This window comes from Cervus elaphus, chromosome 18, assembly GCF_910594005.1.
Source record: "Cervus elaphus chromosome 18, mCerEla1.1, whole genome shotgun sequence".
NCBI lineage: Eukaryota > Metazoa > Chordata > Mammalia > Artiodactyla > Cervidae > Cervus > Cervus elaphus.
In genome coordinates, this window is record NC_057832.1 from 53052589 (window position 1) to 53067781 (window position 15193).

Here is a 15193-nt window from a genome sequence, read left to right on the forward strand (position 1 = left end):
GCAAGGAAACTGGCCACAGGCAGCCTGGAAGAAATGCCCCATATGAGTGATTCAAACTACCACAAGGATGTGACTCTCTGAGCCTGCCCGTGTGTGCCTATTCACACATACTCTTTTCTCTCCTAATCAACACTTTACTTGTCTCACTATTTTTTGTCCTTGAGGGAATTCATTTCCACAAAGGCTAAGGGCAAGGGACCTTGTCACTGGCCACTGGTCCCTGGTGGTCTAGTGGTTAGGATTCAGCATTCTAACTGCTGCAGCCTGACTTCAATCTCTGTCTGGGAACTGAAATCCTGCTTCAAGCCTCAGCAGGCTGCGGCCACCAGAGATCACAACCACCCAGGACTAACAGTGGGCTTGGTACTACTTTGGGCATGAAGGGCAAGGGCAGAAGACAGTGATGTGAGTGCTGGAGCTATGAAGGGAGGAAGCTGTAGTCCTACGCAGAGGAACACAGAATCACTGCTGGAACTGAATTCTAAGGCAGGGAAGCAGCAGGAAGAACTTCCATCTCTCACTCCCCATCCCTTGGCAGTGCCTCCTATTGGATGAACCCTAGGAGAAGCCAGAGGTGGGGAGCCTGGATGATGATGTAAGGCTCAGCTCCCACCTGGGTACGGAGATCAGGGTAGAGAGGGACAGAATGGATGAGGGAGAAGGCTACAGGATGACCCAACAGACCCTTAGGGGCCCACAGGTCCTGTGATTCCCAGACCTGGACAGGCAGCAAAGACATGTGGAGACTGGCTTATTCCTTACATAATAACTTCAGTCCAGCCAACTGTAACTACACACCTAACACATGCCAAGCCCTGTTAAAAGCAGGTAAATTTGGAGATGCATAAAGCATCATTTCCTGCCTCAAAGGAACTTAGAGCCTAAGTCAAGATAGACCATAGGGAGGTCATTTCAATATAATATGATGTGTATATGTAGTCATCTACTGTAGCACTGTTTTTTCTTGTGTTTTTTTTTTTTTTTTTTTTTGCAGCACTGTTTTATAATAGCGAGAGATTAGGAGGAAGTTATGAGAGTCAGACATGACTTAGTGACTGAACAAATCCCCACCACTGGGGATTGGTTAAATAATGACACATCAATTCAGTAGAATCCTATGTAATTCAGTTCAGTCACTCAGTCGTGTCCGACTCTTTGCGACCCCATGAACCAGAGCATGCCCTGCCTCCCTATCCATCACCAAATCCCAGAGTCCACCCAAACCCATGTCCATCGAGTCGATGATGCCATCTAACCATTTCATCCTCTGTCATCCCCTTCTCCTCCTGCCCTCAATCTTTCCCAGCATCAGGGTCTTTTCAAATGAGTCAGCTCTTCACATCAGGTGGCCAAAGTACTAGAGTTTCAGCTTCAACATCAGTCCTTCCAATGAACACCCAGGACTGATTTCCAATTGTATATTTAAAACTGTATATTAAAGATATTTAAAAATTTAAGATCTTGATGCAGTGCTATACAATGATCTCTGAGATATATTGTTTTAAAAAAACAGGAGTTGAATGTTGGATATAATATGCTGCCATCTGTATTTTAAAAAGGAAGGGAGAAAGGAGAAAAAAAGAATATAGAGTGTATATATATGTTCCCTAATGTTCACAGCACTGCTATTCATAATAGCCAAAACAAGGAAGCTACCTAAATCTTTACCAATAGATAAATGGGTGGATAAAAATGATGTATTCTGCACACAATGGAATACTACTCAGCCATAAAAAAGAACAAAATAAAGTCATCTGCAGCAACACGGATGGACACATGCTAAGTGAAGTCAGAAAGAGATATATAGAATCTAAAATATGGCACTAATGAACCCATCTACAAGACAGAAACAGACTCACAGATGTAGAGATCAGACTTGTGGTTGCCAAGGGGGAAGAGGGAGGGGCAGAGGGATAGACTGGGCGTATGGGGTAGGTAGATGCTAACTGTTATATTTAGATGGATAAACAACACACTCTTACTGAATGGCACAAGCAACTATATCCAGTCTCCTGGGATAAACTATAATGGAAAAGCCTATAAAAAACAAAAAGAATATGCATGTGTGTATAACTGACTCACTTTGCGGTACAACAGAGGTTGGCACAACACTGTAAATCAACTATAATTCAGTTAAAAAAACACTCTGGGATTAAGCATGGCTTTGAGGGAGATGAAACTGGAGATACAGAGGCGACGCTACTGTTCCAGTCCTTGAAACACAGGCACATTTAATAAACACAGGGACATTTAATTCCATCAGGTGACCTTCGAACAACTGGGCCAGCAGCAAATCCAAAATCAAAATCATCTTTACTTACAAAGAAGGTGTGGTGTGTGTATATATATATATACACACACAATATAGTATTACTCAGTCATAAAAAAGAACGAAATACTGCCATTTGTGCAATATGGATGGATCTGGAGAATATCATACTAAGCAAAGTCAGAGAAAGACAAATATATGATATAACCTATATATGGAGTTTAAAAAGTAATACAAATGAATACAAAACAGAAACAGACACACAGACATAGAAAGCAAATTTATGGTTCCCAAAGAGAAAGGGGACAGGATAATTAAAATGGGTTGACAGACACACACCACTATATATAAAATAGATAAACAACAAGGATTTACTATATAGGATAGGGAACTGTATTCAATATCTTGTAATAACCTAGAATGGAAAAGGATCTGACATTATATACATATATATGTGTATGTATATATATATAAACTGAATCACTTCTCTGTATTCCTGAAACTGGCACAATATTGTAAATCAATTGTACTTTAATTTTAAAATCATCTCCGATTAATTTCCCTTTTTCATCATATGAGATTAATGTTTAACATATTATAGATGTTCAATACAATATTATAGATTGACTAATGGCAATTCATAAGATTAAGAGGATTTTAAGGTTTATATCCAGTTTTAACATTAACTCAAAGTTCACATATTTAAACCTTTACTTATATTTGGCCCAAGATAATTTAATTAAATAAGCTAGTAGGTTGAGAGACAAAGATAACCTTGGAGGAGGAAAGCATGGATTTTAGAGTCAGAAAGCCTGAGATTAGATTCAAAGTTCAGACTTTCATTCATTTTGTACCTTGGCAAGTGGCCTAATCCCCTTGAACCTCAGTTTTCTCACCTCGCTAATGTGAATAAAGAAACACCACCACCTGCCATTCTATTTTCTACCCCCACCTCCTCCTGAGCAAAGAATGTAAATTAGTGAAGTTTAGTTTTCCAAGTGCTTCCACTTAGAAACACATAAAGGAGCCCCATACAACTTCCAAGTCATAGTCCTAGGTACCAAGTATGCATTTTATCCGTTACCAGCTACACTCACCTTAAAGACAGACACCAAAATCACAAATTCATTCATCTGTTCAACAGATGAGCTCCGCCACGGGACCAGACGTAGTGCAAATTGTTGGGGTAAAACAGGCCTGGTTCCACTCTCACAGAGGTCAGGGCTAACAGGGAAACGGTACAATGAATTAATCCAGAAACAAATATAGAATTGATATTTGTGAAAAGTGCAGTGAAGGAAAAGAAGGCGGACATGAGACAAAAATGGGGACTGTCACTTCTACTGTGGGCATCTTAGGGCAAGTTCTCTAGAAGCAGAGCCTGAAGTGGGGATGCCTGTGCAAGTGATTCATTGAGAGAGCACTCCCAGGAGCCCGGAAGCGGGTGACGGCAGCAGAGAGCGCGCAGGGGGAGAATCTGGGCAAAGATGGGGTTTCGGGGGAACTTTAGCTACAGCCTGATCCCACCAGGAGCTCTGAAGCTTCAGTTCAGGACCAAATCCGTCCTGCTCAGAGGCAAGAGGCCTGAGAGCTTTACTCCTGGCTTCAATTGACAGTTGGTTAAGGCCACCCTCTTGGGGGAGAATAACCTCCCAAGCATCTTCCAGCCAGGCAGTTCTCATCAGTCAAAGGCAGTGCTCTAGAGAAAGGGGCAGGTCGGAGCGGTTAGCGGCAGCCACCCCTGCAGTGGCTGAGGGATGTCCCCTACCCGGGTACACGGGTTGAGGTGGGGCATCAGAAGCATCTGCCGCAGGGTGTCTGGGGAGGCTTTGTTGGAGGAGTGACTTTTGAGTGAAGACTTGAGGGATGAGGGAGAGTTAGCCAAAAAACGTGTATCCCAGGCTCAAGAGACAACATGTGTCTGATGAAAAACAAAAAGATCAGCAGGGCTGGAGAACTGTGCTGCAGAAGAAAGTGGATCTAGATTATTTGGGGGAAAGCCCAGGTCATTTTGGATTTTATCCTAAGGACAATGAAAAAAACATTGAAAGGCTTTAAGTGGGGAAGAGATATAATTCTCCCCACAGTGTTTTTATAGCTCTTTGGACTGGTCAGGAAGGAGTGAGAAGCAGGAAAGGGGAGGAGCTGGGAAACCACATAGGAGGCTGGTTTACAGACGTCTGGGCTACACAGGATAATGGTTTTGACTACAGTGGAATGGGAATTGAAAGGGAAAGATGGACTCAGGATATATTTTGATCATAGAACCAACAGAATTTGGTAATGAATAGTCTGTGATAAGGGAAGTTTTATATCCTGATGGAAGATCAAAATAAGAATTTATATTTATATTATTTCCCCCTCTTTTGTCTACAATAAGCAAAACACAGACTTAAAGCCTGGTCTTGGGGATGCTTTTTTTTTTTCCTGTTTTTTTCCTGGTATCTGGTAGGGCATACTGAAAGAAACTGACAATAAAGCAAGGAAACAAAATAGCCACTCTGCAACAGCTAACTAAACTTCCGGAGATTAAATTGTGTATAAATTTTCTACAGCGGCACAAGTCAACACAAATTTAGGGGCTTACCATGTCCATCTATGATTTCACAGGTTTCAAAGGAGGCTGAGCATGACTTACCTGAGTTCTCTGCTCCAGGGTCTCACAAAACTACAATCAAAGTGTCAGTTCAGGGCTGGGGTCTCACCTGAGGCTTGGGGTCCTCTTTGAAGTATACATGGTTGTTGGAAGAATTCACTTCTTTGTGGCTGCAGAACTCTTACTTCTTACTTCTTCAAGGCTAGCAGTAGAATGACTTACCTCCAGACCCTGTGAAAGGGCTCACCTGATTAGGTGAAGTCTTCCCAGGGCTATTTGATTAACTTAAACTCAATTAACTAGGAGCTTTAATTCCTTCTGAAAAATCCCCTCACTTTGCCATATAATGTAATCTAATCCCAGGAATGAGAGTCAACAGGAGGGGATTATATAAGGGCATGGGTCATTGGGGGTCATCTTAGAATTCTGGCCACCACACACTGAAACTAAAAAGAGATCAACAGGAAAAAGTTTCATGCCAGCTTATGGATTTGGTAGGAATCTTTAAAAATACTTTTATATTAAATTATACTTCAGGATTAACTATCTCTGGTAGCTCAGATGGTAAAGAATCCACCTGCAAAGCGGAGGACCCATGTTTGATAACTGGGTTGGGAAGAACCCCTGGAGAAGTGCATGGCAACCCACTCCAGTATTCTTGCCTGAAGAATTCCATGGACAGAGGAGCCTGGTGGGCTACAGTCCATGAGGTCACAAAGAGTCAGACATGACAGAGTGACTAACAATACTACTACTACTAGCTATCTCTATACAAATTTGGTGAAATCAGCCAGGGTTAAGAAGAGAGGGATGCATACAAGAGATCCAGGCAGATAGAAAACCAAACTGACTTGACTAGCGTCTCTCCCTGGAAACCTAAAGTTTTATTTATTTATTTTTGGTTGTGCTGGGTCTTGCTATGTGTTGGCTTTCTCTAATTGCTGCAAGCAGGGTCTACTCTTCGTGCGGTGCGTGGGCTTCTCATTGAAGTAGCTTCTCTCGTTGCAGAGCACGGGCTGTTAAGTGCAGTGGGCTTCAGCACTCGCGTGCAGGGGCTCAGCAGTCGTGGCTCATGGGCTTTAGAGCACTGGCTCAGTAGCTGTGGCGCAGGGGGCTTAGTTGCTCTGGGCATGCGGGAACTTCCCAAAACAGTGATTGAACCCTTGACCCCTGTATTGGCAGGCAGATTCTCAACCACTAGACACCAGGTGAGCCCCTCCCTGGAAATCTAAATTACTTAATTGGCAGATCATCATTCCTATAGTTTCTGAATTGCCTATTCTTTTTTCAGGTACCAGATAATGGAGAAAAATGTTGAAAATAGGTTCAAATCTCACTTTTCTAAGAATCTTATACTCAGGTCTGATGAATAGTATCCTGTGACCCAGGTGACTTCATACTCTTGTGTATTTGTTTTGAGATCTTTGTAAAAGCTTCTTCAATATTAAATTAGAACCTATACTCTGTCTTCTACATTCTTTCTCTACCAGATCTGTTGGATGTTTCCCGTGAAGATTTAATAAGTTTAAGTCACATCCTAAAGATGTGACTTAGCGACTGAGCACACACACACACCCCCTACTGGAGTCATCCACAGCAGAATATCTTTTTAGAAGGTACTGTAGGTCTTCACTACAGAAAAGACAGAGTCTCTAGGAAGGTTTGTGGAGTAAATGGAGCCCAGGGGAAGAAACATTTAGTACATATTAATCCAATGTGAGTCAAGGAGCACTGAGCATATAATCAATGGAGAACAAGATGAGGAGGCAATTCATGATTTAAGAGTCCCAGAAAGACCACAGGGTATGCAAAGATCCTCGAAATTTGAAGTCATCTAGACTAGCAGAAAATGAAGGTGAGGAAGACAGAAAATCAGATTTTGCTACCATCATAAATGCTGGACTTAATTTCCTATAGAAGAGACCTAGTGGCCTGAGTGGATGTAAGTGGGAGTTCAGATTTTTCAGCAATTACTTTTCTTCTACCACATTTGTTTATAATTGATTCCTAGTTAATAAACACAAACCAGAACTTTGAAGGATGGGAAATTGTTTGTATAAAGTACCCTACATTTTCCTCTGCCTCTGTCCTCAAGGACAAATCGGGTAATCTATAAGAATGACAAAAAAAGACACACCTGCACACACTCACTCAAACTCAGAAACATTCAGGACATAGAAAAAATGCATAAGAAGGACTTGGACAATAGTCATGTGGAGGGGGCCATGAGCTACATTCCCATGGATTGACTGTGGCCTCTGTTCCCATGGTGATTATACATTCAACTCAGGGCCTCCTTCCCACTCAGTGTAACCTCCATTAAGAGGCAAAAAACAAAAGGAAACAAAGCTAAAGCGCTTCAGTGAGTCCACACTGGGCACAAAGGCTGCCAGAACCACAGCCAGACGCGGGGAGCTGCCCCAACTGTCACATTACACACCTCACAGTCCACTAATAGCTCCCTCCTCACCAGAGGGCCACCGTGGAAAATGCGGGATCAGGAAAGCTTTGTGAAACATGCAAAGATTTTTTTACTCCAATTCATTTGCAATTTGCTTTATTACCTTATTAGTTATGCCCAGATGAACAATTCTAAATTTCTCTTCCTATATCAATTTGTAAGAACCTCTGTGACTAATGTGTGTGTGTGTGTGTGTGTGTGAGTGCCTGACTGTGATACGTGACGATCAGTAGATAGAAACAGTACTTTTCCCACATGGTTCTTCTCCCACAATACAAAATTTTTTTGGAACTGTAATCTCTTTTTCTCCTAAAATTCAACTTTTTATTTTGAAGTAATTGTAGATTCACATGCAAATGTAAGAAATAATATAGAGAGATCTCACGTACCCTTTATCTATCTTGTCCAACAGTAATATTGTTCATAACTGTAATACAATATCACACCCAGGAAATTGACTTTTGATATCAAGTCTAAAAATTCTTCACCTAGCCCTACATCCCAAAGATTTTATGTTATGTGTTTTCCTAAAAGTTTTATAGTTTTACGTTTAAGTCTATGACTCAATTTTAGTTGATTTTTATATAAGGTGTGTGATTTAGGCTGAGGTTCACTGAGGGAAGTGGGGAGGGTATCTAGAAATATCCAATTGCTCCAGCACCATTTGTGGGAAAGGGTATCCTTTGACCATTAAATTACTTTCTCATCTTTGCCAAAAATTAGTTGGCTAGATATGTGTGGGTCTATTTCTGGCTTGAGATAATCACAAAAGATTGAAATGAAAATGACAAAGCTTCAAGAACTTGGAGAGATGCCAATAAACATGGAAGACAGATAAAATAATTCATCATAAAGAGAACTGTTATCCCCAATAAAGAACTCACTGAGTGGAATGCCAGAAGATGTAATCAAAGAGAATTTTCCTAAAATGAAGAAAGATGTGAATCTGCAGATTGAAAAAATATACTGTGTTCCCTGAAATTTTGATGAAAATCACTGAACACAAAAATTACTCAAAGAAAGAAAAAAATTACTCAATATTAAGATATATCCATAGTTAAGTTATTAGACTTCAAGAATAAACCATTTTTTTTTTAGATTTTCAAATAGACAAAGTGAGCCATATTTAGGGTAGTTAAAACAAATCTGGTTAGCCTCTGTTTCTCCAAAGCAATATTGAAGAAAATAATGGAGCTGTGTTTATGAAATTCTGAGCAAATGAAAATGTGACCCAAGAATATCAAGCACAGATAAAATATTGTTCAAGGATAAAGACAAAAGCAGATATTCTCAAACGTGAAAAGCATAAAGGAATTTGACATCCATAAAGAAACTTTCAAAACAACAAAACTAGCAACAACTATTTGACAATGAAATTCAGTCAAAAGATTAATCAGTTTAGAAAAGCCACATAAAAGGACTGGCGATAAACACCAACCTATTTAAATATTATGACCATACCAACAAATTGTGCCGAGACAATTAGACATCCCATGCAGAAGAACAAAGTTGGACATTCTATCTCATATGATATTATAAAAATTAACTCAAAATGGATCAAAGACGTAAATGAAAGAACTAAAATTATAAAACTCTTAGAGGAAAACACAGATGTAAATCTTCATAATCTTTGTGCATTTTTTTTTAATATGACACCTAAAACAAGCAACTAAAGAAAAAAACAAATACACTGGACTTCATCAAATAAAAACTTTAAGGTCTGAAAATGAGTAGGAATCAGAGGCCAGGCAGGATGCCCACAACACTGCCACCACCAGGAGTTCAGTGCCTCCGACACTCCTCGGCTCTCCAAAGGCCACTTCCATAAGTCATTTCCCTGCCTCCCCTACACTCCCTCAGACATCAAAGCAAACTCAAAATCCCAATGAGACACCATTTCACCTCCACTAGGATGGCTTAAATTTTAAAAAGAGACAATAACAAGTAGGGTATGGATGCGGAGAAATTAGAACCCTACGTGCTGCTACCAGAAATGTAAAGTGATACAGCACTTTGGAAAACAATACGATGGTTCCTCAAAAAGTTAGGTGTAGAGTTACCATTTGACACAGCAATTCCACTCTTAGATATATACCTGAGAAGTGAAAACAGATGTCCACTTGTATACTGATGTTCATAACAGCATAAATCATAAGAGCAAAAAGGTGGAAATGACCCACAGGTTTATATCCATGAAACAGAACATTATTCAGCAGTAAAATGAATGAAAGACTCACATGTTCGACGACATGGATGAACCCTGAAAATATTACATAAAGTGAAAGAAGTATAGTCCTTGATTATAAGAAACAAGTATACTCAATGATTAGATGAAAGACTATACATTCTATTATGCCATTATTAGAAATGTCTAGAAAAGGTAAAACTGTCAAGAAACAAGGTAAAGTTTTTTTGGTAGTTATCTAGGGTTGGGGGAAAAGGTCAGAGTGGAGGTTGACAGCAAAGGGTATGGGTTTCTTTTTTTGAGGTAATTAAAATGTTCTGGAATTGGTGGTGATGGTGACCCAACTCTGTGAATATACTGAAAGTCACTGAACTGTATAATTTAAGTGGCAGAATTACGTGATGTGTGAATTATTTCAAAATTGTTACCAAGACTTGGATAAAGGATTTGAATAGATATCTTAGTTGTTCTGCTTTTAAGATTTTCTCTTTCTATAGTTTTAACATTATGATATGTCTAGGTGTAGATGTCTTAGAGTTTATTCTACTTTGAATTTGTTCAGATGTTTAGACATGTAGATTAGTGTTTTCCATCAAATTTGGGTGTTTTGGATCATTATTTCTTCAAAGATACTTTCTCTCCCTTTCTCTCTGTACTTTCTATCTGGAACTCCCATTATGTGCATGTTGGAATGCATGAAGGTATCTCAAATAAATCTGAAGCTCTGTTCATTTCCCTTCATTTTTTTTCTCTTAAACCCACACACTGTTAATCTCAGTTGATCTGTCTTCACTTTCTGGCTCTTTCTTCTACCTGTTCATAGCTGCTGTTGAGGCCATCTAATGAATTTTCCATTTCATTTATTATATCTTTTAATTTCAGGATTTTGATTTAAAGATAATTACTATTCTTTGTTGATGTTCTGTATTTGATGAGACATAATTCTCATACCTTCCTTTAGTTGTTTAGACATTGTTTCCTTTAGTTTTGTGAACATTTTAAAAACATCTTATTTAAAAAAAAAATCTTATTTTAAAAGGTCGTTGTCTTTTTAAGTCCAATGTCTTGGCTTCCTCAGGGACATTTTCTTTGATTTTTTTTTTTCCTGTGCATGAATGTATTTTCTTAGTTCTTTGAATGTAATTTTTCTTTGAATTGTCATTTTTTTGTTGAGAACTAGACATTTAAAATAATATAATGTGTCAGTTCTGGATATCAGATTCCACTCTCTCCCAGATACAGTTGCCACTGTTTACTTTAGTGACTTCTTTAAATGAATTCCTTAAAGTCACGTGTTACCACTGAAGTTTCTGCTCAAATAGCTTAATGGTCAGCTAATAATTATATAGATACTTCCATGAAAGCCTAGGTTCAATGAACTTCTCAGTTGTTGTCAAGAAGCTCTGTGCATACCTTCAAAACTCAGCCAGGCAGTTGACAACTTGGCCTTAGCCTTTTCTTCCTGCGTGCACACAGCCTCAAGGTCAGTCAGTGGGTTCTCAGGTCTCTCCTGGGCGTGTGTACCGCCCTGAGTGTGCACACAGCCATAGACATGTGCATGGCTTTTCAGACTCCCAGAAATATGTCTGGGCTTTTCAAAGCCTCTATAGGTAGACCTCAGAGATCTTGTAGGTTCAGTTCCAGACTACCAGAATAAAGTAAATATTGTAATAAAGTGAGTCACATGAATTTTTCAGTTTCCCACTTTACATAAAAGTTATGTTTATACTATACTGCAATGTGCAATAGCATTATGTCTAAAAAGCCAATGTACAAACCTTAATTTAAAAATTATCTCTTGCTAAAAAGTGCTACCCATCATCTCATCTGGGCCTTAGTAACATTCAAGATCACTGACATCACAGATCATCATAACAAATATAATAATAATGAAGAAAGTTTGGAACACTGTGAGAATTACCAAAATGTGACATAGAGACACAAAGTGAGCAAATGACCCAGGAGAAAATGGTGCCAATAGGGCTGCCGCAAAATTTCAATTTTTAAAAGTTGCAACATTTGTGAAGCACAAAAAAGTATAGAGCAGTAAAATGAGGTATCCTTATATGGACAACTGAGGCCCTAGCTTTTTCTTTTAAGCTTCTTGGTTTGCCTATTGTTTGCCCTTAACATTATCTGCTACCTCCAAACAGCCACCTAAAGTTAGACGGCTGCCTCTAAATATTTTCGACAAACATCTCCAGAAGAAGGCTTCTGGCCTTAAGTCAGGTCAAATAAAGGCAAATTTATAAGTGAGGTCATCCAGAAAAGCATGAAAAGTGAAAAAAGTGAAAGTGTTAGTTGCTCAGTCACGTCAACTCTTTGCAATGCCATGGACTTTAGCCCACCATGCTCCTCTGTCCATGGAATTTTCCAGGAAAGAATACTGGACTGAGTTTCCACTTCCTTCTTCAGGGGCCTTCCTGACTCAGGGATCAAACCCGCATCTACTGGATTGGCAGGCAGATTCTTGACTGCTGAGTCACCAGGGAAGCCCCAGCGGAGCCTGAGACAGGTCAAACAATTCAGATTCTCTGGATTTGAGGCCTTGAAGGAATTCCAACCCATTTTACCCCCTCTGGTGGCTGCCAGGCTGCTGATTTTCACCTTGGTTGTGGGATCCTGGTTTTCAAGTGTACCATGGAGTTAGGGGCAAGGGGCTAAATACAGACTTAAACACTATAATGTTAAACCCTTAAGTTAGAACAGTACGAAGCTCAGTATTCTTACTGAGATTTCGGTGTTTTTACTGGATAAAAAAAATAGCACCCCAGATTACTGCAAGCCTTGTTTAATTTTCAGAGTTTTGAAAATGTTGATTCTGGCCATTTCTATTTTTCATTTATTTAGGCATGCTGCATGGCATGCGGGATCTTAGTTTCCTGACCATGGATCAAACCCATGCCCTCTGCAGTGGAAGCCTGGAGTCTTAACCACTAGACCACCAGAGAAGTCTCATATTTTGGTCAATTTTAAAACTAGTTTTCTCATTTATTTTATGAAAAGAAGAGAGAATTTTCAGAGGTCTTTATTTTGTCATTTTCCCTGAGATCCTAAACTAAGTTTGAATTAAGATGTGCTGAAATTTCCCAGGTGCTTCCTGTGATTATACCTAAATATTTTTGTATATATGTATGATGTTTGTATTTCTTTATTGTTAACACACATTTGTTTTAGAAACATGAAGGAATAAACTTGGCTGTATTTATTACATAATAGGTCCTGTAGGCTGAACCTGTGGATCATAGCAGAAGGGAGAGGTGGAGAGAGATGAGTCTGAAAAGATAAGTAGGAATCAACTCATGAAGGGACCTGTCTTCCATACTAAGGAGCCTTCACTTTATCCTGACCAAGGGAAGTTACTGGGGGGTTCTTCACAATGGGACTATCATACTAAAAGTTGCATTCAAAAAAGACCCGTTGTTCCAAACACTATGACAGTTGGGCTGGAGTAGATTGAAAAGGCTGGAAAGGGGTGTATTAATTGGATGTTGAGAATGAGAAAAAGGGAGGAGCTGAGGATGAAATCCAGGTTTCTGGTTTGGATGTCTAGTGAATGGAGGTATCATTTGCTGTTTTCATTGACTATACAAGAATAGACTTAGGAGCAAGCCAGTGAAGTGCATTCTGGACAAGATGATATTGAGGTGCCAATGGGATATTCAAGTGTAATTGTCTAGTCACTGAATGGTTAAGTGGGCCTGGTCTCAAAAGAAAGACAAACAGGGAAGGCCTCCAGTGAAAGTGGAAACCATCAGGGAAAGTGTGCAGTAGTAGAGACCCAGGCTGAGGTCCAAAACCCTGGGGAACACCAACTTTCAGGGTAGGATGATGTGGTGTTTAAGAGCAAAGGCTTTGGAGCTACATAGCCTATTATTAGTATCCTGAACTTTAGTCATGTATGGATGTGAAAGCTGGACTATAAAGAAGGGTGAGTGCTGAATTATTGAAGCTTTTGAAATGTGGTGTTGGAGGAGACTCTTAAGAGTCCCTTGGACAGCAAGGAGATCCAACCAGCCCATCCTAAAGAAAATCGGTCCTGAATATTCATTGGAAGGACTGATGCTGAAGCTGAAACTCCAATACTTTGGTCACCTGATGCGAAAAACTGACTCATTTGAAAAGACCCTGATGCTGGGAATGATTGAGGGTGGGAGAAGAAGGGGACGACAGAAGATGAGATGGTTGGTTGGCATCACGGACTCAATGGACATGAGGTTGAGTAAGCTCCGGGAGTTGGTGTTGGACAGGGAAGCCTGGTGTGCTGCAGTCCATGGGGTCGCAAAGAGTCGGACACGACTGAGTGACTGAACTGAACTAAACTGAACTCAGGCAAGTTATTGATCCCATTTTCTACATCTATAAAAGAGCACAGGAATAGTACAGTTAGTACAGTGCTGGCTATTTTTAGTCTCACTAAGAGATATGTGCATAAAGAGCTGCCCAAGAAGGTAACGAAGAAGGGACTAGAAGAAACAGCAGCTCTTAAGATACAATGAGGAGGATTTCCCTGGTGCCTCAGTGGCAACTAGAGAGTAACCTTTGCTCACTGCAACTACAGAAAAGCCTGCACAGCAACCAAGACCCAGCACTGCCAAAATAGATAAATAAGTAAAATAAAACGATGCAATGAGAAAAGTGGACTTCCCTGGTGGCCCAGTGATTGAGACTCCTCTTCCAGGGCTTCGCTGGTTGTCTAGTGATTAAGATTCTGCCTGCCAATGCACTGGACAGAGTTCTGTCCCTGGTCCAGGGAACAGGCCACATACCTCAGAGCAGCGTAGCCTTGTGCACCACAGCTACTGAGCTCAAGAGAAGCCCCTGCGATGAGAAGCCCCTGCAAGATAACAGAACAGCAGATAACAGAACAGGAGCACCCTGCTGTCTGCAAGTAGAGAAAGCCCCACTGCGCAGTAAGGAAGCACAGCCAAACAAACAAATCCTAACAGAAAGAATTCTCTTCCAACACAGGGGATGTGGGTTTGATCCCTGGTCATGGGAACTAAGATCCCACATGCCACAGTGCAACTACACCCACCGTGGGCAACTTCTGAGCTAAAATAGTTCATAGTCAACTACAGGCGCCCAAACTAGAGGGGCCCTGTGCTCTGGAGCCCCACCACCACTAGAGAAGTCTGCGCTTTGCAAGGAAGAACCCCGTGTGCCGCAACTAAGACCCTATAGAGGAAAATTAATAAACAAATATTTTTAAACAGATAGAATGAAGAAAGAAATCCATGTCAAGGATTGTACGTCCATCTTTCAGCATTTAGTGGCTTCACCAACAATGTCTGTGGCATGGGATGAGCCAGACTGTAAGGTGCTGAAGAGTGAATAGGTGTCAACACGGACACCTGCTTCTCTCCCCTCACCATGCCTGTCCTTTGCACTAGAGACTTCCTCTAAGGACAGTGAGGAATCATGTTCCTCATATTACGGATCAAATCCCCCCTTTTCCAATCAATTTTACCCACCAGTGGGATAATATGTTGCCCCAAGTTACCTTTAACTCTTCTACATTGGTGCCTTGCACGTCGTAGGAGATAAAAGTAACCGCTGGTACAGGGGCTTCTACAGACTCCCTAATTCGTGTTCTTCAGTCAGCACCACGTCCAGAAAGATTCCAAGACCGCTTACAGGGCTGTCATTCCCATCACGGTCACTAGGTGGGGTCCGCCCTCT

The 15193-nt window shown here is 40.5% G+C and overlaps 1 protein-coding gene across 1 annotated transcript in view; it reads right to left on the bottom strand.

Annotated features, from left to right (window-relative positions):
* The window catches only part of NAPEPLD (N-acyl phosphatidylethanolamine phospholipase D), a 97366-nt gene extending 82263 nt beyond the window's left edge, over nt 1-15103 (bottom strand). Inside the window, exon 1 of the mRNA XM_043873295.1 lies at nt 15015-15103. The gene's annotated coding sequence lies outside the window, so the exon portion shown is untranslated. The remainder of the gene's footprint in view (nt 1-15014) is intronic.
* Between the last annotated feature and the right edge of the window lie 90 nt (nt 15104-15193).